This window comes from Balaenoptera borealis, assembly GCF_965194805.1.
Source record: "Balaenoptera borealis genome assembly, chromosome: 2".
In the NCBI taxonomy this organism is placed as follows: domain Eukaryota; kingdom Metazoa; phylum Chordata; class Mammalia; order Artiodactyla; family Balaenopteridae; genus Balaenoptera; species Balaenoptera borealis.
In genome coordinates, this window is record NC_138867.1 from 60,706,190 (window position 1) to 60,728,184 (window position 21,995).

General features: G+C 45.2%; 1 protein-coding gene across 3 annotated transcripts in view; it reads right to left on the reverse strand.

The window, feature by feature from the left end:
• GCNT4 (glucosaminyl (N-acetyl) transferase 4) overlaps positions 1 to 21,995 on the reverse strand; it is a 33,442-nt gene that overhangs the window by 6,221 nt on the left and 5,226 nt on the right. The window contains exon 1 of one of the 3 annotated variants that reach the window (XM_082378130.1): positions 922 to 21,532. The exons of the other annotated variants lie outside the window; for them this stretch is intronic. The gene's annotated coding sequence lies outside the window, so the exon portion shown is untranslated. Of the gene's footprint in view, positions 1 to 921; positions 21,533 to 21,995 lie in introns of those variants that run through there. 3 annotated transcript variants of the gene reach the window in all.

A 21,995-nucleotide genomic window follows, 5' to 3' on the forward strand; every position in this document is an offset into this window, starting at 1 on the left:
ACTGAATGTTTGCATCCCCCCCACCTCCATATTTTAAGTCGAAACCTAATTGCCAATGTGATTGTATTAGGAGGTGGGGCTTTTGGGGAAGTTTTTAGGTCATGAGGGTGGAGTCCGCATAAATAGGATTGGTGCCCTTATAAAAGAGACCCCAGGGAGCTCCCTTGCCCCTTCCACCATGTGAGGACACAGTGGGAAGCTTGTTGTCTATGAACCAGGAAGCAAGCTTTCATCAGGCACGTAATCTGCTGGAGCCTTGATCTTGGATTTCCCAGCCACTAGAACTGTGAGAAATACATTTCTGTTGTTGATAAGCCTCCCAGTCTGTGGTATTTTATCATAGCTGCCTGTGCGGACTAAGACACCCACCTTCAGAAATAAGAGCAGTGGGCAGACCCCCAAAGGAGCTATAGTAAATATTAGACACTACAATTTTATATAGATTATACAAATTTGGTAAACTTGCACGTTTCACTTATTTATTTTGTTAGGCCCCATTTCCTCACAGGGATTAGAAATTTAGCCCTTAAAATGAGAAGAACCTGACTCATTGAGAGAAGGCAGGGGCCAGGGGCCAGTTTGGCAGAATCTGTCAGTTTTACGAACCCATCCAGAAGAGCTCATGTGTGTGCAAAGAAGGTGTGTAATGAGAAGCTTCCCTGAAGTTAAGGCTAAAGACTGAAAAGCACTAAAATGCCCTACTGGGCATTGATTAATTACACCCACACTGTGTGAAAAAGCCTGAGAAGAATCTGCACATATCCCTGTGGAACAGTCCCCACTGTAGACTGTGAAACAGAAATAAGGAACAGTGTAGAGTGAGCTCACATATGTGTCCAAAAAAGACTATATACACCCAGAAGCCTAGACACAAAGAGCACACGTTGCCAAACTTTTTCTTTCTCTGTCACAACTACTCACCTCTGCCCGCTGTAGTGGGAAAGCAGCCGTAGACTGTGTGTGGCTGGGCTCCAATAAACTTTTATTTACAAAAACAGGCAGCTGGCTGGATCTGGCCCACAGGCCAATACTTCCAGAAGGACTAAGGATCTGGGGCCTGGGGAGGAGGGGGATTTACTTATCACTGAAGAGCCTTTAGGACTATTAGAATGTTGAAAATGATTATATTACTTTATCAGATAAACATGGGCTACCCAACAGAAGGGCATTACATGTGCTTATTTGGGGAGCAGCTGGAAATGGGGAAATCCAGGGGGTATTACCCAGAGGCTCGAGGACAGGAGGGCTGACCAAGCTCCTAGGCCTGCTTCCAGGAGGTTCAATTACTGAGAACTGGGGAGGTCTGAGGAGCCCACATACAATTTCCTTACACATCGCAATAAATCTTAAAAGAGGACATAATCATTGTACCCAATTTCCTTAGAAGAGTTAGCAAGACATTTGAACCTGATTTACTTCTGTAGTTTTCTTTTATACAGATTGATTGAAAAAGCTCTCCTAGGAATGCCATACTCTCATTCACCCTCACTTGAATTACCCTCCTTTAAAGAACGATACCTTATTTATCGACGCCGAACTGTTCTGTAGAATCTGGTCCTCCCCACCACACCTCAGTCTCTCCTCTGTGGGTTTCTCCGGGGTCCTATGCTTAGCTTACTGCTCTTCTCACAAACACTCTTCCTTGCTTTCGGGAGTTCCACGTATACCTTCCATGTATATACATTGCCAACACCTTTATCTTCAGCACCTACGTCTTGCCCAAGCTTCTGACGTGAACATCCAATTACTTGATAGACATCTCCACTAGATAGCCCACGGGCACTCAACATCAATGAGTCCATAACTGAACAGGACACCTTCACCTCTCCTGTGTTTTCTGTCTCAGTTTATCCACTCAGTGACCCAAGCTTGAAACTCGAGAGCCACCCGACTCTTCCATTTCCTGTACACCCACAGAATCATCTCACAAATACGCCTCAAATTCATCCCTTCTTCTCCTTCTCCATTACCAGGTCCAGACAACATCTTTGCTGACCAGCATCACACTTACATAAAAGGGCAAAGGCTTCAGTGCCTGAGGATAACCTGATGACTTCTCCCCAGACTGGGAAAAGGTCAAAAGCCCCTTTCAGGATTTGATAAAAGCTCATTCTCACCAAAAGGCTTGCACCTCCACCCCTTGTTCCTTCTAACTTGGGGAAAGGAATGCTTTCAGTCAAAGGCAATTCTGGCGTGGTGAGTAGGTGAAGGGGCTTTACTTGGACTTAGGACAGGGCAAAATAGGGAGGGCTGCTTGTTTCCCCTGATGTTAAAGGCTGTCCCGGAGGCAGACGAGCTCTCCCGCTTAAAGATGTCTGGCGTGGGAAGAAAGTCAGAAAGCAAGGCCTCTGGGCTGTCCCGGTTCCCTCCTCTTCTTCCTTTAGAATTAATTCTTGTCCCTGGCTGGCGAAGCTCAGACACGGGGCCCAGAGCTAGCTCCCCCAGGACTCCTCACAGCGTGCCTGCCACCTCTCCTTCCCGGGTGCCCTGCGACCCTCTCTCTCTGGGCAGGCAGCCATGGCCTCCTGGCTCAACTCAGACTGTGGAGACACTGGCTGGAGTCGGGAAGTGTGCGCGCCAAGCCTTCTCAGGAAGGGCAGGGAAGCGCGGGTGCAGGAGGTCAGAGGTCACAGTTCTCAACCTTAGCTTTTCTCAGGACACAGCCTCTGCATGATACCCACCGCCCCTCCCAGCACAGACGATGCTGACATACATACAATGTTGTAGAATGAATGCCTGCATGCTTCCATGTAATGGTCTTTGTTAATTTAATAATATCATTATTATTAATGCAGAGTCACTCAATAAAGAGTTGTTGGAACTTCCCTGGTGGTCCAGTGGTTAAGACTTCGCCTTCCAATGCAGGGGATGTGGGTTCAATCCCTAGGATCCCTGGTCAGGGAGCTAAGATCCCACATGCCTCACGGCCAAAAAGCCAAAACATAAAATAGAAGCAATATTGTAACAAATTCAATAAAGACTTTAAAGAAGGTCCACATCGAAAAAAATCTTAAAAAAAAAAAAAAGAGTTGTTACTTGGGGTACTGTTCTACCAGGGGCCAGGGGTGGAGGGATGGGAATGATTTCCAGAGGCGTGACCCAGGTCTGACTGGAGCTGGCTGGGCTAAGGCTGGCAATTACGCCGCCACGTCTTTCCTAGAAAACCAGGGCAGCGAGGTCACTTTCTACAAACACCCCACCCACTCTTTCCTCCTTAAAAGCTCACGGGCAGAGAGCAGGCAGGTGTTTTGTTGCCACGAGGTAGTCTTACATTGCGAATAATTCCCCACCCCTGGCAGAAGGGGTATTTCCCTCCCACCCACCCAAGCAGATGAGGAAGCTGACCTGCTTAGGGAGTTATCACCACGTGGGCGCGAGTGCCTAGTGATGACGCAGAATCGAGAAGGAAATGGCAGCAAGGGTTGATCGCTACATCAAATGAGGTCTATTTGGATAGTTCAATAAAACCCCAACAGGGATGTGGAATGAAGCATTTTCCCCAAACCATCTTCTTTTCCTCTACCCTCCCAGGCATTGTTTACAGTCTTAAAGGAAACAGCAGGCGCACCAAGGTACACCCCAGCTAAGTGGCTATAATTGCGTTCAGGGCTGAATGGCCACAGCCATTAGCAGCTTTTCAACGAACTCTCCTTCGTCAGTAATTCGTCAGCAATTTAAAACCCAGGGCTGTCACTGAAGTACGTGACTCCTAACCCAGGGCAAGAGGGCGAATGGTAAATCACCAATGAACTGGAGGAAGGGTTGTGCATGTGGTTTAGCTTAGGCACCAAGAAGGCGGGGCCCCCCCCGCCCGCGCGCCCGTCCTGCTCCCTCCCTGCACACCTGCACATCTTCCCAGGAGCTCACACGGGCGTGTATGTGTGTGTGTGTGGGGGGGGCACCGGGAGGAGAAGAGAAAGTAGTGCAAGGGCTTCAGGATGCCCCGGACCCGGACATGGATCCCTGGAGAAGCAGTGGCTTTAAGACCGATCAAACTAAGCCTGGTTTTCTTGTCTCAAATTGGGGATTAGAAGTGCCCCCGCTGGGGCTGTGAGGGCTCTGGAGCCTTGGTGAAAGGAGTTGCCCGCAGAGGTCCTCAGGGCACATTACAGGTCTTTTCTTTCCCGGCACCCAGCTTGCCTGACTCCAAATCTTGGGGTTTTTCCAGTGTATTACACAGGACGTGCTGGTGTTTGTTTTGTTTTGTTTTGTTTGTTTTTAAGAAAAGAATCCACTAAACAATTTTAGGCAATGTGAAGGAAATGACCTTCACTTTTCTGACCAAAGGAGGAGGTGGAAAGGGAGGAAGGAAGGATGAAGCGGCTGGGAACTAGTAAGATCTTGCTCTGGGCTGAGCTGGAGAAAAGGCAGCCACACGTGGTCCTGGCGGCACGGCCGGGCTTCAGCTTGCGGGAGGCCCCTGCGCTGGACCCTGGACGAGCCCCTCAACCTTTCCACATCTCTGTGTCCCCATCAGTAAAAAGACGTTAATAATTGTAACTACCTCAAAGGGCTTTTGACGTTAAGTGAGGTAATGCATGCAAAGTGCTCTGGCACAGTCCAGATCTTGACTGCCTGGTAAATGCAGATGTGACTTCAATATTTTAGAACCAGTGCTTGAATGCGTCCACGTAATGCTCGTTATTAATTTAGTAATATCATAATTCTTAATGTAGAATCACTCAATAAAGAGTTGTTACTCGGGGCATTGTTCTAGGTACTCCGTATGTAATAACTCAGTTCCCTGCACAGACCAATGAGGTAGGTACTACCTCTCTCCCTCTTTTACAAGACAGGAAACTGAGGCACGTGGAGATAAAGAAATTGCCCAAGGTTATACAGAACTGGAAAGTGCTTTAGTTGGAACTTGAACCCAGAGAGTTTTTCTCCAGGGGTGAACCCTCTAGGCAATGCTGTCTCTTGGAATATAAATTAAAAAATACTCCTTATTTTCCACAACAATTTTAGTCCTTGATTAAAATTTCTCATTACTGTGTCTTATCTAGCTGTCCTAAAGTTGGAACAGAAGTGAACATCAAACCACGTTTGAAGTCCTCAGAACTTCCACCCAGTTTAAGGGCTTATTTAGACGGAGAGTCAGCCTGGAGGAATGCTGGCTGATGAACACGTTCTGTTCCTGCAGTTGGAGGCTGGCGCCAATCCACATGCCAGTGAAGAGGTCAGTCAATCTCCCAGCCAGCGGAATCCACTAAAGGAAAAGAAATCGAGCTCTCCCTAAGAAATTCTGCCATCAGTTACACTTGTATCCTGTCACTGACTATTCACTGATTCACTTGTTCTTGTTCTGACCAGTGACACAGATTGGGCTCTCTGAGAATTACTAATTGTTTTAGAAACTGCCTGGGTGCAATCTCTCTCTACGTGGTGAATATTTCCTCTATGGGCCACCTGTAAATTCTTAAAGTTTGTATCATTATATGTCAGTGTAAAAAATAGGCTTTGAAGAGTTTATTGATTTGGAAATGTCAGAATTTTGTTTCTTTCTAAAGTCTTACAAAGAGGAATCACTTAAGAACACTAATATAAAGATGAGGGCTTCCCTGGTGGCGCAGTGGTTGAGAATCTGCCTGCCAATGCAGGGGACACGGGTTCGAGCCCTGGTCTGGGAAGATCCCACATGCCGCGGAGCAACTAAGCCCGTGAGCCACAACTACTGAGCCTGCGCGTCTGGAGCCTGTGCTCCGCAACAAGAGAGGCTGCGATAGTGAGAGGCCCGCGCACCGCGATGAAGAGTGGCCCCAGCTCACCGCAACTAGAGAAAGCCCTCGCACAGAAACAAAGACCCAACACAGCCAAAAAATAAAAAATAAATTAATTAATAAAGATGAGCTCACTCAAAAAAAAAAAAAAATCCTGATCTAGTTGAATAAGCCAAGGTCCTCCTACTGCACCTCTCTGATTTCAGTAAAGCCATTGATTCTCCCCTCGGTGACATGTTCATCACCAAACCCAAGGAAAGTTTTGGAGTAAGACCATTAGTGGGAGGATGACTCAGCTGAGATGCACTTCCTCAATGCCCCCATAGCACCTGAAGTCAGCAAAGGAGCAGAAAGGCAAGTTTCTTGCTCTGATGACCTTACATCTTCATCGTTCTAGAGGGAAGATTGCAAAAGGCAAATAATTATCAGACTGTGTGCAGCTAAACAGTAAGAATGGTGTCACTGGGTCAGTAATATCATACAATATAAATTGAGGACAAACGTCCTCAAATAATAAGAGGTTATAGTCTCAAAAAGGAAAAAAAAAAGGTTTTCCATTCTCTGTTTGTAAAAGTAAACTTTCTTCTTTATTTTCTTCAATCAGAAAGTCAAAATAGTCTAAAAAAGAAAACAAAGCTCACCAGTAATCTGCCACCTGGCCATAGCATTCTGTGGCAGTATGTCCATCCAGACTGTTTTAAATAAACATGCCTGTTTTGCCTTCCTTTTTTTTTTTTTTGGTAAAAACAAAAATTTTTTTAAATTAAAAAAAGTTTTTTTAGGTTTCTTTTTTAAATTAATTTTTATTGGAATATAGCTGATTTACAATATTGTGTTAGTTTCAGGTGTATGGCAAAGTGAATCAGTTATACATATACATATATCCACTCTTTTTTAGATTCTATTCCCATAGAGTATTGAGTATTGAGTAGAGTTCCCTGTGCTATACAGTAGGTTCTTATTAGTTATCTATTTTATACAGTAGTGTGTATATGTCAATCCCAGTCTCCCAATTTATCTCCCCCACCCCCGGCTTGCTTTTTAACAAGAAGGCTCACTCCTTAGGCACCGTCTTAGCTGTTTCTTTCATTTCACAATATACTGTGAATGAGTCCTCTTCTAAACTGGGTCTGTGAACTGTTAGAAAGTAAACGATTTCTGAGGTCAACATAATTTTCTATAGGAGAAAAACAACTGAAATAATAGAATTGACTTTTCTGGGCCTTCCCCACCAAAGCTGAATTAATTATCCCATAATTCCTGAAGAAGCTTAGAAGGAAAATCCTAAAGCTGACAAGAACTTCAATGGTGACTGAGTCTAAATTCCTCCTTCTCTAAATGAGGAAGCAGAGACCTACCCATCATTAGACCCTGTTTCACTCTTGGGATGCCGGGAACACGTTCCCCCATTACATACATGTTTGTATATCCAGCTGCTCCCCCTTAAGGGAGTGGACAGAGGGGGGACCTCTACTCCCCCTACCCAGGCCCCTCAGGTGGTACTCAGTCCAGCTTGGCTCCACTGCCCCCTCAGCTGAGGCTGTTCTGGCCAAAGTCAACAAAAATCTGCATGCTGCCAGAGTCGGAGGACACAGACCTGTCGCTCTCTAATGGTCTATGCTGAGCGCCAGTACCATTTACATTATCTTATGAATTCCATTCAATAAACCTGTGAGGGAGGTACTATCATTGTCTCCATTTTTCAGATTAGGAAACTGAGTCACAGAGGACAAGTAGCTAGTATGTGGAGGAGCCAGGATTTTCAACTGTGGCCCGATTTCAGAGCCTATGCTATTAACCATAATGCGAGGTTGCCATTCCAATCTCTTGGCAGTAGAAAAACCCTGTTGGTTCTGCATCCAAAATGTAGGGGATGTAGGAGAATCCACCCATCCCTTTCCACTCTAACCCAAGCCAGCATCAACTCTTGCCTGTATATGAAGTAACCGCCTCACTAGCCTCCCTTGCTTCCCTCTAACCCAGGGGTCCCCAAGCCCCAGTCCACGGGCCGCACAGCAGGAGGTGGGCGGCGGGACAGCGAGTGAAGCTTCATCTGCCGCTCCCCATCGCTCGCATTGCTGCCTGAGCCTTCCCCCACCCCGCCACCCTGGTCCACGGAAAAATTGTCTTCCACGAAGCCAGTCCCTGGTGTCAAAAAGGTTGGGGACTGCTGCTCTAACCCACTCTCTGTACTGTAGCCCAAACGATCTTTTAAACCCATCAATCACATCACTCCCCCTCCCTACCCCACTCCTTACACTTCGACCACCTTCACTTGGGTTTCACTGCACTTACAATAAAATCAGAAATCCTTCCCACGGACAGAGGCCCTACCTGTTCCTGCCCCTGCCTTCCTCTCTAACGTCATCTTTTTTTTTTTTTTGACATCCTTGCGTGGAGGTTCTGCACAATGTTTACTGGCTAGTTTCTCAGGGGGTTGACAGTAACACTAACACTTCACATATGGCAGAGAAAAAAAAATGTGCCTTTTTTCTTTAAAAACAAAAAAATTAAAATACCCAGCATCATAAATAAAGTAGGTTATCGTATTCTCTTATTTTGGATCCCCCCGACTTTCTGCTTCAAACGCAATAACAGTCCTAGTAGTGCTGGAGCCCAGGGGCTTGAGGTGAGAGGGTGAGGGTCTGCTTGCACAGTTTGCACTGAATTCTCTCCAACTTCATCTTATTCTGCTTTTTTCTTGCTCATTAAGCTCTAAGCAATACCAGCCTTTCTACAAGTTCCTAGAACACCACAGTCTCTTTCCTGCCTCAGGACCTTTGCACTTGCTCTTCCCATGTTGAGATCATTTTTTCCCTGAATCCCGGCCTGACTGGCCCTTCCATACCCCTCAAGTCATAGGAGAAATATCCTTTCCTCTGATCGTCTCTGATCACCCTTCTCGAATCTCTTTCCTCACTGTCACACTCTTTGTCTTCTTCTCAGCACTCATCACAGCAGCAGTTACTCTGTTTACTTGTTTATTTCGATCTCTGGGACAGGCCTCATTTACGCTCTACCCCCTGCCCCATGTACATACCTGCCTGGCACAGGATGGTTGCTCAGAAGAACAAAATCAGAAGATCCAAGTTCTATGCGGGCTCCGCCACCAAAAATGCCTCAAGTGTCCCTGGCAAGTCATTTAATGTTGGGTAAGTCTTTATTTCCCAAATGTTGAAGGGGATAATGGTTTTGCTATCCCACAATGCTGTTATGAAAGTCTTATGATACAATGCATGTGAAATAGCTATGGAAGGAAAACTGTGGTATGCAGAAGTCAGGTACTAGGACCTTTACAAGATGAATGATTTCTTGGGAAACCAACATATTGACTTTTCCCTGGTTTTCTAAATAGTACGTTCATTATATTTCTAAAATAGGACATTCATTATTCTCTTCATTCTGACATTCTAATTATTATTTGTTTTTCACTTCCTGACAACATTCTTTTTTGTTAATGTCTGAAGTATATTGTTCCCGAAGATGTACATACACTTATCTTCGATTTTGAAAGGTAGGAAGATGGTTACTCTAGTTAAACTTTAGAATTTTTTCCCCAGTCTGCTCAATATTTTTTGAAAGATCAAGAGCCAAAGATCTTTAAAGCCAATTCCTTTAAAAGACATCCAAGAAGAGTAAATGGAACTAGTTCTGTGCAGTTACAAGCAGCTCAACTGTTTCTGTAACTTTATGCATTGCAGAAGCTGTAAACTTTTCCCCTGAGTTCATTATCTTTAGGGGCAATTCTCTAGAAAGTACAAAACTGCAATGACTTGTTCTAGCATCCCTGTCAGGCAAAGCCATCCCCAGGGACCACGTAAGAAAGTGGTCCTGAGGAATCTGCAGCAATGCGAGTACACAAAACATACCCTCAAACAGGGCCTCCAACGGCTCAGTTTCTCAGATCATATGTCCAGTTAAAACTGTCTCACTCAGGGAAACAAGATGCCCCTCTTCCAAAGGGGCTCTGGTTGAGGTCCCTGTGGACCATGTCACAACTGATAGCTTCCTCTACAGGCAGCAGGCTTCTGTTTACAAGTACAAAGACTATGGTCACCGCTTTCCTTAAACGAAGGTCTACCTAACCTGCAAGATTTGAGAACAGAGGTCTGAATAAAAATCCTGGACGGGAATATCAGTCTATCAGCCACCTCTTAAGATTATAATTCTTCCAAATAGTAACTTGGCTGGAGCCTCTCCGGTTTGGGGGAGATTTATAGGGTCATTTAAGGTCACGTGGAAAATGAACAACCCACATTAGGATGTATTTACCCCACGGGGGTCCCTCAAGGTCATCGCAAATCTGGGCTTGCAGCAGTAGAGAAAAAAAAGTGCCAAATTCAGCCAGCTTTTTATAGTCACACCAATTAGGAGACAGCCAACGATTCTGCGCTTTGTTGCATCTGGTCCACAGGGCAAACCTCAAAAGCTGATTGTGTATCATGCTGGGCAAACTATATGGCTAAGAAGTCTTTAGTAGGAAGTCGAAAGAACCAGAAATGATGCTACTGAATGAAAAGTTTTTTATTTTGTAACAATTTATGACCCTCATTATGTTGCAAAACATTGTTTTTCCATAAAAACAAAAACAACAAAAACAAAAACGGTGGTGGGGGAGTGAGGTTGGTTTAAAAATACCTATGCCGTCAAATTTCAGCTCTGATGGCAACAGCTTAAATCAAATGTTTCCTTCTTTGTAGATATAAAAGGTTACAAAAAAGGTGCTCGTTGATGTATTCAATCTTTATCTCCCAAGCTTTATAAACAGAGAGGTTACATTCCTTTCTTCAGTTCTCTTCTCTGCCTTCCACACTTAGCTAGCCCAATACAGACCCAATATATAGTTTATGTTTTATGTTCTAACTTAAAAATGCGGCTTTATTTTGGCTTCTTTTTCTATAAAGAGGAAAAACTGCATTGAAAAACATTTAACTCCTTTAAAAAAACAAACAATCACATGTTTAGTGCACTAGAAAGAAAACTTTCTCTGCCCAAGGTCTACATGCTATGATTTCCACCCCATCTCACCCCACCCCAGAAATTTCTGGAAGCACTTCTTTGGTATTATATGGCTAACTCTCTATTTTACACTGCCAAAATTAATTCCTCAAAGGTTATGCAGCAACTGAAGAGACACAGTAACTGATTTCTACACCTGCATTTAAAGTAGAATTTCCAATGCTGTAACTACATCAGAGGGAGCACAGGGACCCACAGAGGTGAATTAAGGGTACAAACAGCAAAAATGGCTTAAAGCCAGGCCACACTCTCCATGAATGGATTAGATACATTCAGTTTTAAATCATCAGAAAGGCTCCTTTGTTTACCTTCTGTGTTCTGCCACTGCGGTGGGGAGCTGAGCCGGAGATTTCAATATGCTTCTGCCCTTCCACTAAAAAATTCTAGACTGGCATCCCTGTCATGATGTTACCATTGAGTCAAGATCTGTATTGCTTGGTTTAAAATGGAGATATTGTCCCAAGAGCTTGTGTGCACAGAGACACAATAAAGTTAAGACCCAGGAACTTAAGTTAAAGGTTCTGCCAAAATAGGAATTTCAAAAGCAGAGGTTTCATGTAAAACCAGCTGGCATCTCCTACAAGGAGACATTCTAGTAATGGTTTTTATTATTATTTGTATTTTTATTGAGGCATTGTTGATTTCCAACAAGTTTCAGGTGTACAACATAGTGATTCACAATTTTTAAAGGTTATACTCCATTTATAGTTATTATAAAATATTGGCTATATTCTCTGTGTTGCACTATATATCCATGTTAACTTATTTTATACATAGTAGTTTGTACCTCTTAATCCTCTACCCATATCTTGCTTCTCCCCCTTCCCTCTCTCCACTGGTAACCCATAGTCTGTTCTTTATATCTGTGAATCTGTTTCTTTTTTGTTATATTCTCTATTAATGGTTTTTTCTTTTTTTTTTAATAAATTTATTTATTTATTTTATTTTTGGCTTTGTTGGGTCTTCATTGCTGTGCACGGGCTTTCTCTAGTTGCAGCGAGCGGGGGCTACTCTTCGTTGCAGTGTGCGGGCTTTGGAGCACAGGCTCTAGGCGTGCGGGCTTCAGTAGTTGCAGCACACAGGCTCAGAAGTTGTGGCTCGCGGGCTCTGGAGTGCAGGCTCAGTAGTTGTGGCACACGGGCTTAGTTGCTCCGTGGCATGTGGGATCTTCCTGGCCCAAGGCGCGAACCTGTGTCCCCTGCATTGGCAGGCGTATTCTCAACCACTGTGCCACCAGGGAAGTCCCGCTAGTAATGGTTTTAATTAAGATAACAGGTCTCAACATGTAGGTTTTATTTTCGGCTAATATAATAAAAAATTAAAAAGATTATTTAGTTAAAAACTAAACATCTCAGCAAATTTATATGCCAACTGTATAGAATACAAAAGTGAAAGACTCTTCAGATCTCCAAATGTATTATAATGTTACAATCATTGAAACCGTGTGGCTAGAATAGACCACAGTGGGATGACCACAGAATAGAGTTCAGTGGGATGAAATTCAGAAACAGATCCAGTAGGCAAGGATTGTATGTATGGCTCTAGTAGAGATGGCAAATGCCTCCCAACATCCATCCTCCCTATCTTCTTTACTAAGAGAATCTCTATATTGCTGCTGGCAGTAACATACCCCTCTAAAAGACTTTCTCCCCAGCCTCCATTGTAGAGGAGCAGTCAATGACATACAATGTGGGGTATCTGGGAAAGTTCTTCAAAAGAACCTGATTCATGGTGGAAAGTATGCCATTTTCATCCATTTATCTGCCTGGAATTCCAACATGATGGCTTGCATTGTAGCAGCCACCTTGGGACCGTAAAGAACAGACTAGGAGAATATTAGCAACCTCAGCCCCAAAATCCTCAAACCACTGAACCACTGGCAGCAAATGCCCACTCTGCATTCTTATTACATGAGAAGAAGAAGCCTTTATATGTGTAAGCAATTTTGCAAACATGCACTTTGAAAGATGACAATATGAAGATGGCAATGCTTCTCTCTCTCTCTCTCACACCCACACCCCCCCCACACACACAGATGCAAAATAAAGCTTAAACCAGGTTAAAGTGTCTACTTGAACAATAGTATAATCCTGTATATAGTCAAGTGCAAATGTGTCTCACATGACACTGAAATTCTCCTCTGTCTGGATTTAGAGGCAGATGGTGGCTTTAGATAAACCTCTGAAGAAAAGCAAACTCCAAAAGTTACCAATTTAACTCTGATATTGGCATGAACAGAGCAGCCTGTTCACCAGGCCTCAGGTAAGCACCACTCAGCTTACGGCACATCTCCTCTTGGTTTTGGCCAGGAGCCCCATATAATCTCTGAAGGTCACCTTGCAGGTTGGCTGCCTTCTTGAGAACTTGTTTGGTTACAAACTTGTTGTACATCAAAAGAAAGATATCACTACCACGTAGGGTGAACTCTGTGGAGTAGTTCTTCCCTCCTCTCCTTCCTGCCACACCCTCGGCTCCCTCCACCTCACCCTCCTGCTTTACCTTTGTATACAGCACAATGGTTTGGAATTTAAAGCCAAGGTTTCTGAATTAAGTTCTGACTATACTAACAAGCTGTTACTAATCTAGTTAGCCCTCTGCCTCATCTGTGAAAGAGGGCCAGGGGCACTCACTCACATGGATGTGGTGACGACTAACTCAGCTCATGCTCTGGGTATATTTTGGCAGGAAAAGCCAACGGGCACTTGGGGTGCATTGATGGTAAGGGGTCAAGAGCATTTAAACAGGCAACAGCCAGGGAGGAGCACCGGTTAACATAGACCAGGGGCTACTCCGCAAACACGGACTGCGCTTTGTCCGCCACATGCCAGCCCCACTCCTGCACCCAGAGACCACCTCCAGAGGCAGCAGCAGGGGGTCTCCATCGGGCAGGATGGTGCAGAGGCCACATGAAAACCTTCCACATTCTCATGGTCAAGAGAGAATCAGGGGCTTCCCTGGTGGCGCAGTGGTTGAGAATCTGCCTACTAATGCAGGGGACACGGGTTTGAGCCCTGGTCTGGGAAGATCCCACATGCCGCGGAGCAACTAGGCCCGTGAGCCACAACTACTGAGCCTGCGCGTCTGGAGCCTGTGCTCCGCAACAAGAGAGGCCACGATAGTGAGAGGCCCGCGCACCGCGATGAAGGGTGGCCCCTGCTTGCCGCAACTAGAGAAAGCCCTAGCACAGAAACAAAGACCCAACATAGCAATCAATTAATCAATTAATCAATCAATCAATAAATCTTTAAAAAAAAAAAGAAATAGGGAGAAATGTTCCCTAGATCAACAGCAAAAAAAAAAAAAAAGAGGGACTCAGACAGGTGCTCACTGTAATATTCTTACAACTTTTCCATAGGTTTGAAATTTTTCCAAAATAAAGCTGTTGTCTTTTAAAGAGAGAATCATAGGGGCAACAGGGAGCGGGCAGGACTAAAAGCCTTTGAAAGTCCCTGCCTTATATGAGGATTCAGGCGACACACTGTTAGTAGCATGCTTTTAAACATCTTTTGAAGTCTAGCGTCATCGCTGTCTTCTCTCTATAATCTATACTTTCAAAGTGTTACCCCGTTCACTTCTTTGTTATAAAAATAAATTTTCTTTTGTTGTTCCATATTTAGGAATTAGTTGATGATCATAAAAATATTCCATTATTTTATGGTGGTAAAATATACATAATATAAAATTTACCATTTTAACCATTTAAACAAAATCAGTAGTGTTAAAAAGTCTCTGTTCCTTAGCCTATCCTAGAAAAGCCGTTCCGTAAATGTTAGAGAGATCACGGGTGGGTGAGTGGTTGGATAGATGGAAAGATGGGTGGTTGGATGGATGGAGATTTAGATGGATATGGATGGATCCATGGTTAAAATTTTAACCATTTTTAGGTGCACAGTTCAGTGGCGTTAAGTGCATTCACACTGTTGTGCAACCATTACCACCATCCATCCGCGGAACTTGTTCATCCCCCCCAAGTGAAACTCTGTGTCCATTAAACACTAAACACTCCCCTCTCCATGGCCCCTGGCAACCACCATTCTACTTTATCTTCCTATGAACTCGACTCCTCTAGGAACCTCACATTAGAGGAATCATGCGATATTTGTCATTTCATGGCTGGTTTATTTCACTTAACATCATGTCTTTAAGTTTCATCCATGTTACAGCATATGTCAAAATTTCCTTTCTTTTAAGGTGGTGTAATACTCCATTGTATGTATTATCATATTTTGTTTTTCCATTTGTCTGTGGATGGACACTTACATTGCTTCTATATCTTGGCTACTGTGAGTGCTGCTGCTATGGACATGGGTGGACAAATGTTCATGTCCCTGCTTTCACTTCTTTTGTGTACAGATCTTATATATGCCTTTACTTTTATATATCCTATTTATGTCCCCCTTCAGTTGGCCGCCCATCCAGGAAACATTAGCTGTGTGTCTACCACATGCCAGGCAGACACTACGTTAGATTCTGGAGAGATACACCTAGAGACTGTTGCCTGGGGGAATGAATACAGAGGGAAAGAAACAGTGAGGTCTTAGGAGACTTGACAACACAATCTGAGAAATCCCAGTTATTCTGTTACATTTGAATTTTATCATCTAGAGATAATTTCCCCAAAACGGTAAGTCACTAGCTAGCGTTTGGAAAAGTTTCTATTCTTCAGGGATTCTCTTGCCGTTGTGTTCCTTTCATGTTCCTCCTTCCTTAGCATCTCTCCTCTGGTTCCACATCCGTTCCTCCAGCTCCACAATCTCCATTTCCCCCTAGTAGTATTTTCCCACGATCTAGCCTTCGCAACTTAATTTGTGCCTACCTTGTGTGTCACTCCGCTTCTCTCTCCCAACCCATCTGATACAACATCTTTCTGTCTCCGCCTGCCTGAGAGTAGGGCAGGGTGGTGGCTATAAAGGCTGAAGTAAGGGAGAACCTGGAAAAGACGATGGCTGGCAGAGAGAGCCCCCCCCTTGTTGCCCCCAGGCGGAATGTGGGCGGATGGGGAAAGGCCGCCACAGTGCAAATAGTCCAGCTATGCCACAGTGATGCAGAGAAGAAGGAAGAGAAAAGGAACCTTGGCAAGCACAGGAGCTATGCTAGGCCTTGTTCTTCCTGATCCTGGGCACATGCTCGCCCTCTGCTGCCGTCTGGTAGATGACCAGGAGAAATACCAAGGTCTGCAGAGCCTTTGGAAACAAGTCCAACCTATCCAAGAGCAGATAGGCCGACTGTCTGAGTCTGAGCATAGCCAGGAAGCCCTCCTTCAAAGGGACAACCTCATCTATTCTCCCCTGAGCTAGATTCGAAAAACAGAGGGGGTGGGGGAGAAGGAAAAGCAATCAAAGACCCAGAAGTACAGGGTATTCATGGAGATTTACCAGAAATTACAAATTTAATAAATTACAAAAATAAGTGCCCTTATCACCCGGCACTTCTTCTTTTTTTTTTTTTTTGCTTGCCATGGTAAGGGAGAATGTCACATCAAAAGCGGTTTGGTAGCATCCTGGAAGAGAAAAGTAGGCTTGGATTTTATTGGGATTTTTTGCAGTTTGGTTTAACCCTGGTCTTTCAAACCAGGGTGAGGGAGGAGGGAGAGGGCTTGGGTAGGATTGGATAAGGATCATGAATGATGGAAAACTGCAGGATTCCAGGCACTTTTTCATACCCTAGCAATCATGGCTCAAAAGCATTCTTGCCATAGAATTGTTTTGCTTTTTGACTTTTTAAACTTTTTTTGGTGTGATTATATTATCTAAGTGTACTCCTTTAAGAATCATGTATGAGCACAATTTTACATTAAAAAAATCATTAAATAACCCGAATCTCTTGGCGAAATATGGACTTGAGCACAAAATTCTTGAGTTCTAGAGCCTGGGTGGGGAAGGCTGTGAAGCAGAGAAGAATGACAAGGCACAGCTTTTGCTTCCTATTATTTGGAAATTTCTGAATTCACCTTAATCTGACCATAAATAAGTTGAAACTTACCTTTGTGTCACCTACGAAAAAAACCCCAAGCTGATGGTATAAACATAACAGAGAGAAGCAATCGTCACAGTCCAACTGCTCCTGCCGACATGCTACAGAGATTGTTCCGTGAGGGGCACTGAGGATGGAGTTACAGAACACGGCGCCACACGGGGAAACCGTGCGAGGGGCACATCAGAACAGCAGTAATTTAAATGCAAACAACGATGGGACTGATGACAATTATTCTTCTGATTTTAGCCCCACAAGGTCTGCAAAAGATGCCAAGTTTTTAAGCCTCATTAACTGTGACTAAGGCCTCTAACAAAGAAGCTCATATTGTTATTAATTCCTCAGGCCAGGACATCAGCAGACAAATTGGCAGAAGACTCAAAGGTTTACGTGAAAAAGGACAGAAATGGGACTCAAATAGATCTGGACAGACTTGGATCTAGTAAGACGAAATTTAACAGAGATAAATACAAAGGCTAACACTTAGGTCCAAGAAATTAACTGCGTCATACCAGATGGAGAAATGTGATTTAACAGGAGCATCTGGAGAGAACAGTTCAGTGTTTTGGCTGACTATGCTCGGGAGGAGTCCCGGTTCGTTTGGTACGAGACTGCCAAAAGATTTTTAAAAGGCAGAAAAGCCAAACCAGAAACCAAACCAGTGTGGTCCTGGACAGCGTGAGAACCACAGAGCTGCAGAACATGAGAGCCTAAAGGGATCTTAGAGAGCATCTTCCATCAGTGTAGACTGTGGGACAGAGGACCAGATGGGTCTGTGTCTGGGTACAACCCTCTACTAGGATAGTGTCTCATAGAAGGTAAGCAGCACAGTGAGAAGCTAGTGACCACAGGAGGGAAATGGAAGTTTAAGACAAAAGAAGTGAAAACTCAACAGGAATGAAAGCTGGCTCCAAATATTAAATCGTGGGCGGCTGGGCCCCATCCCCAGAGGTTCTGTTTCAGCAAGTCTGATGGCCGCAGAATTTGCATTTCTAACAAGTTCCCAGGTGACGCTGATGCAGCTGGTCCAGGGACCACACTTTGAGAATCACTGTTCTAAGTAACAAAATCATTGTTTTTGTTTTGTAATATATATATATTTCTAAGATTTTACTAAGATACAATGGCTTATTTCCCAGTAAGTCCAAATTGGGGAGAATTTATTGGTTTTAAAACACCACACATTTGTATTTAAGATTATGCTCCTTTTAAAATTTCATATCGTTTAGCAGAAGTTCCATCTTTACTTTCTGACCCTTAGTGTTTCTTATTAGTTCAGCTTCATAAAGCAGACTTCTGCTTCTGCTTCCGTTCCTGGCATTTTATATAATAGGTAGTTTCCCTCTGGTCTCCTTCCACTTTTCCTGTATTTTTCTATTGTGTTCAGCAAATCAAGCTTCATTACATATTAAGATGTGACCTGCTTTTATCAAATGGTATCTGGTTTCCCCCATCTTCTAAAATAGTAAATATCCACCCAATCCTTTCCCCCCAAAGCCCACCTGAGCACACTGTGCCCAGGGGCCCATTAGATTTTGAAGCAGCTGCATTCAATTCCTGATTAATTGAATTTGATCTTATATACTTGAAGCTTCAGCATTTAGATCCCACTAGGAAAATTACCAGCATATGGAAATGCATATAAAATGACATGCAAAGCAATGCAAATTAATATAAAACATACATCTCTAAATTGCTTGGGAAAAGTCTGTAAGCCTTGACATTGATATTATCTGTTTTGCTTCTTGCACTCTGACAAGCAGTGACTGGATCCTTTTACTACAGTTAATTTCATGCAGCATCCAGCACCTGACACTTGTTGACATGGTAAGTGGGAGGCGACCCTGTCTGTGAGTCAGGCAAATGGGATCCTGGCCTTAACTTTGCCACTATTTGGCTCTAAGGCCTTGGACAGGTTTTCAAAATTCTGAGTCTCAGATTCTACATCTGGAAATGATGGAAATGACATCATCATAATAAAACCACCAGCACTAAGGCTTACTGAGCACTCATTATGTGCCAGGTAAAATGCACACAGGCAGACACTGTACATAGATGATGCACACACACGTGCATACACGATGCACACATGCCTACCTTGTGCATACATCATGCACACAGGCAATCCTCACAACTGCCCACAAGAAGGTACCATAGAACGTGTACCCCTTAGATGTGGTGCCATTTCAGGGACCAGGAAACCAAGGCAGAAAGGTCAGGAAACTTGCACAAGGTCATAAGCTAGGGAGTGGCAGGGCCAGAGTCAGGGGCGCTCGGCAGTCACACTCCAGGGGCCGCTCTTAGCTACACTGCAGCTCTGTTTCATGATTTCCATCTATGTTTCTCCTAATCATTAAATTTGCATGATCTACAAAGTAAAACTTCAAATTTCACCGTCATATGGGCTTCAAAATATTGTTTCAGTAGATGGTGATGGTTTATGTTACATGAGTTTGATATCAGAATGGCAGCGCAATCAGACTTGTTTTTTACCTACTACTCCAAGAGTGGGAGGGGGGGGTCCAGAGATATCCTCCATGTTCCACCTCTCCTCCCAACTTGCTCCATCCCATTCACATATAAATATGCATGAGGCTCTCTCATCTTCAAAAAACCGTCCCTCCATCCCACTTCTCACTGGAGGAGTTGCTTCTAGGGAGTTAAGTGCGGTGGCCACTGTTAGTCCTCAGCCCCCCAGCACACTCACACTGGCACCATGCAAGGTGCTCACTCCCACTACGGTTTAGGTTGAGACTCAGCACCGCTGCCCTGGTTTTCCTCCCACCTCTCCCCATAAAGATAGGGGCTCTTTTCCAGGTCACCCCCACCAATTTACCCCAGCCTTAAAATAACACCCCAATACAGATGACCCCCAGCATTTTTGGAGCGTCTGCTTTCTCCAGCCACTTATTAAGTATTTTCACTCAGGAGCCTCAAAAGCAGCTCAGACTCAACAAAAGCAAATGTGTCTTTCCTCCCCAAATCTGCACCTCCTCCACATTCCTTTGTAAATGGCAGCACCCATCTACCCAAGTGCTGAAGTCCAAACTTAGAGGGAGTCCCCCTGCACTCTCATACCTTACAGTAAACTAGTCAAGTCACCCCAGAGTCTATCCTGAATCTACCCACTTGTGTCATCCTCACTGCCACTGCCTCAGATAGACCTCCAGGCCCCTCATACCCCCCACCCAAACTAGCCGTGTCTACTTCAGGGGCTCCTCAAATCCATTCTCCACACAGCACCTGGAGTTTTGTTTTGAATCTAAATCTCATCAGGATTCTTTCAGGTGTGAAACTGTCTTGAGAATCAAGCCCACAAAATGGCCCCAAGGCCTGGCATCATCCAGCCCTGGCACCTGCTGACCTCGCCTGGCGCCATTCTCCCCTCAGGTCACATTGGACCTCTCCTTTCCTTGGATCCTCCCTGCTCTGCCCTCCTCTGGTCTTAAGGTGCCCTCTTTCCTGGGGTGATAATACTTGCCCTTTCTTCTCCTCCTCCTCCTCCTGCTTAGTTTATGCAGCTCCTACTCATCCTTCGGGTCCACCTTAAATCTCCGCAAGAAGGCTTCCTGCCTCCCCCCAGACCAGTAAGCTACCTCTGTGCTCCCACTGCACCCTAGTATGGGCCTGGCACACAGTAAGTGCTCACTAAATTTGGATTGACGGATTGACTTTTCAACCTCACATCACACAATCTGTCTTATTGCTTTCTTCCTGCATTCAAACCTAAAAAGACCCAGGTCACCAAGTCATACTCCCAACAGTGGTGGCTCCTGCTGTCATTCATTCTCAAGGGAGCAGATACTGGGCACTGCCACGTACAGTCTCCACCTGCCCCCGCCCCCATGACCGAGCTCATTCAAAGTCAGGATGATAACTATTTATTGCCTGCCTATCCCAAGGGTACTTAATGTGATGCCATCAAGTGCCAACTTGACTTATTGCCCAACTCCACCATTCACTCCTATACCCCTCTGGGCAGACATTGCAGTATTTAGTAAATTTGCTTCTCAAAGGAACACTTCTCACCAACCCCCCTCCCCCAACGAAACTCTCCTTTCACTCAGTGCCACACAACCTGACTCTATGGCTATTGTTTCTCTGCAAATACAAGTAAGATATAAGATATGATTCAATAGCATCTTAATCGGTCATTTCTCACAGACAATTGATTCTTAGAAAGTGCAACAGAGGAACTGCTCTCTGCAACAACCCACTTACTTTTAAAGATTTTACTTCCTCAAGACACCATCAACAAAAGCTATCAAAACGGACAGCTAGGTTCTAGATTGTCTTAGACTGATAGGTGGTTTAATAATAAAGGCATGCTTCTGGAAGATCAGAAGGGGTGACTTCTGTCTACCAAATCACATGGACACTTAATTTAATATCATCCCCAACTCCCTTAATCTTCTGGTTTGCTGCTTTTCAGTTTAAAGGACGAGAAGAGGAAAAGACAAGTGCCTAAGGGCTAAGGCCACCTCTCCCTTACCCAGCGAGGGAAATACACGGTTCCCCGCTACAAGGAAAACCTCCCCCAGGCAGGAAAGCTTAGTTCTGAAATTTACAAAACAATACCCACCCACTAGCACTTTTAGCCTAAGTTAAGATGGTAAACTGACTCGAGAGCCCAGGCCTCGTGGCTCGGATCCTCGGAGGCTCTCAGCTCGACGGAGGAGGTGCCGCCACCTCACAGGGGGACGATCCGGGCCAGCTCTGCGGCACGAAAACTTGACCTTAAAAAGCGCAGAAGCTCGTCCCAGCGGAAGGCGCGGCCGGGGGGACTGCTCCGCAGCTTCTGATCCCCAAACTATTAAGAGACACCCCACTCCCACCTGGCCCTAAAGGAGAAGCCACGCCAGCAGCCCATTCCCGCGCTACGCGCCCGGCTCCCGCACACTCGCCTCCGCCGCCCACAGGCAGCGTGGCCCGGCCCCGCGGGTGCAGGGCTGCGGAAAAGCAGGCGTCGCGATTCCGGCTCGGCACGTTCCTCGCGGAGCCCGCTCCTCTGTGCCCCTCACCTGGGCGGCTCCAAGTGGCCAGGAGACCGAGACAGCGGGACCCCTGACCCCGGAAAGGGCGCGTCCGGGAGCCGCGTTCTCACCGCTCGGGGAGAGCCCCGGGGAAACCCTGGTGCGGACGCGCCCCGCTGCTCCCGGCCTCCCCGCAGGTCCTGCCCCGGGAGCCCGGGATGCGGGCGCCGTGGCTCCGTCTCCCAGGACACCCTCACGCTGACACGCGCTGGTCGCCCCGCAGCCCGCGGACCTCGGAGAACTTTCCAGC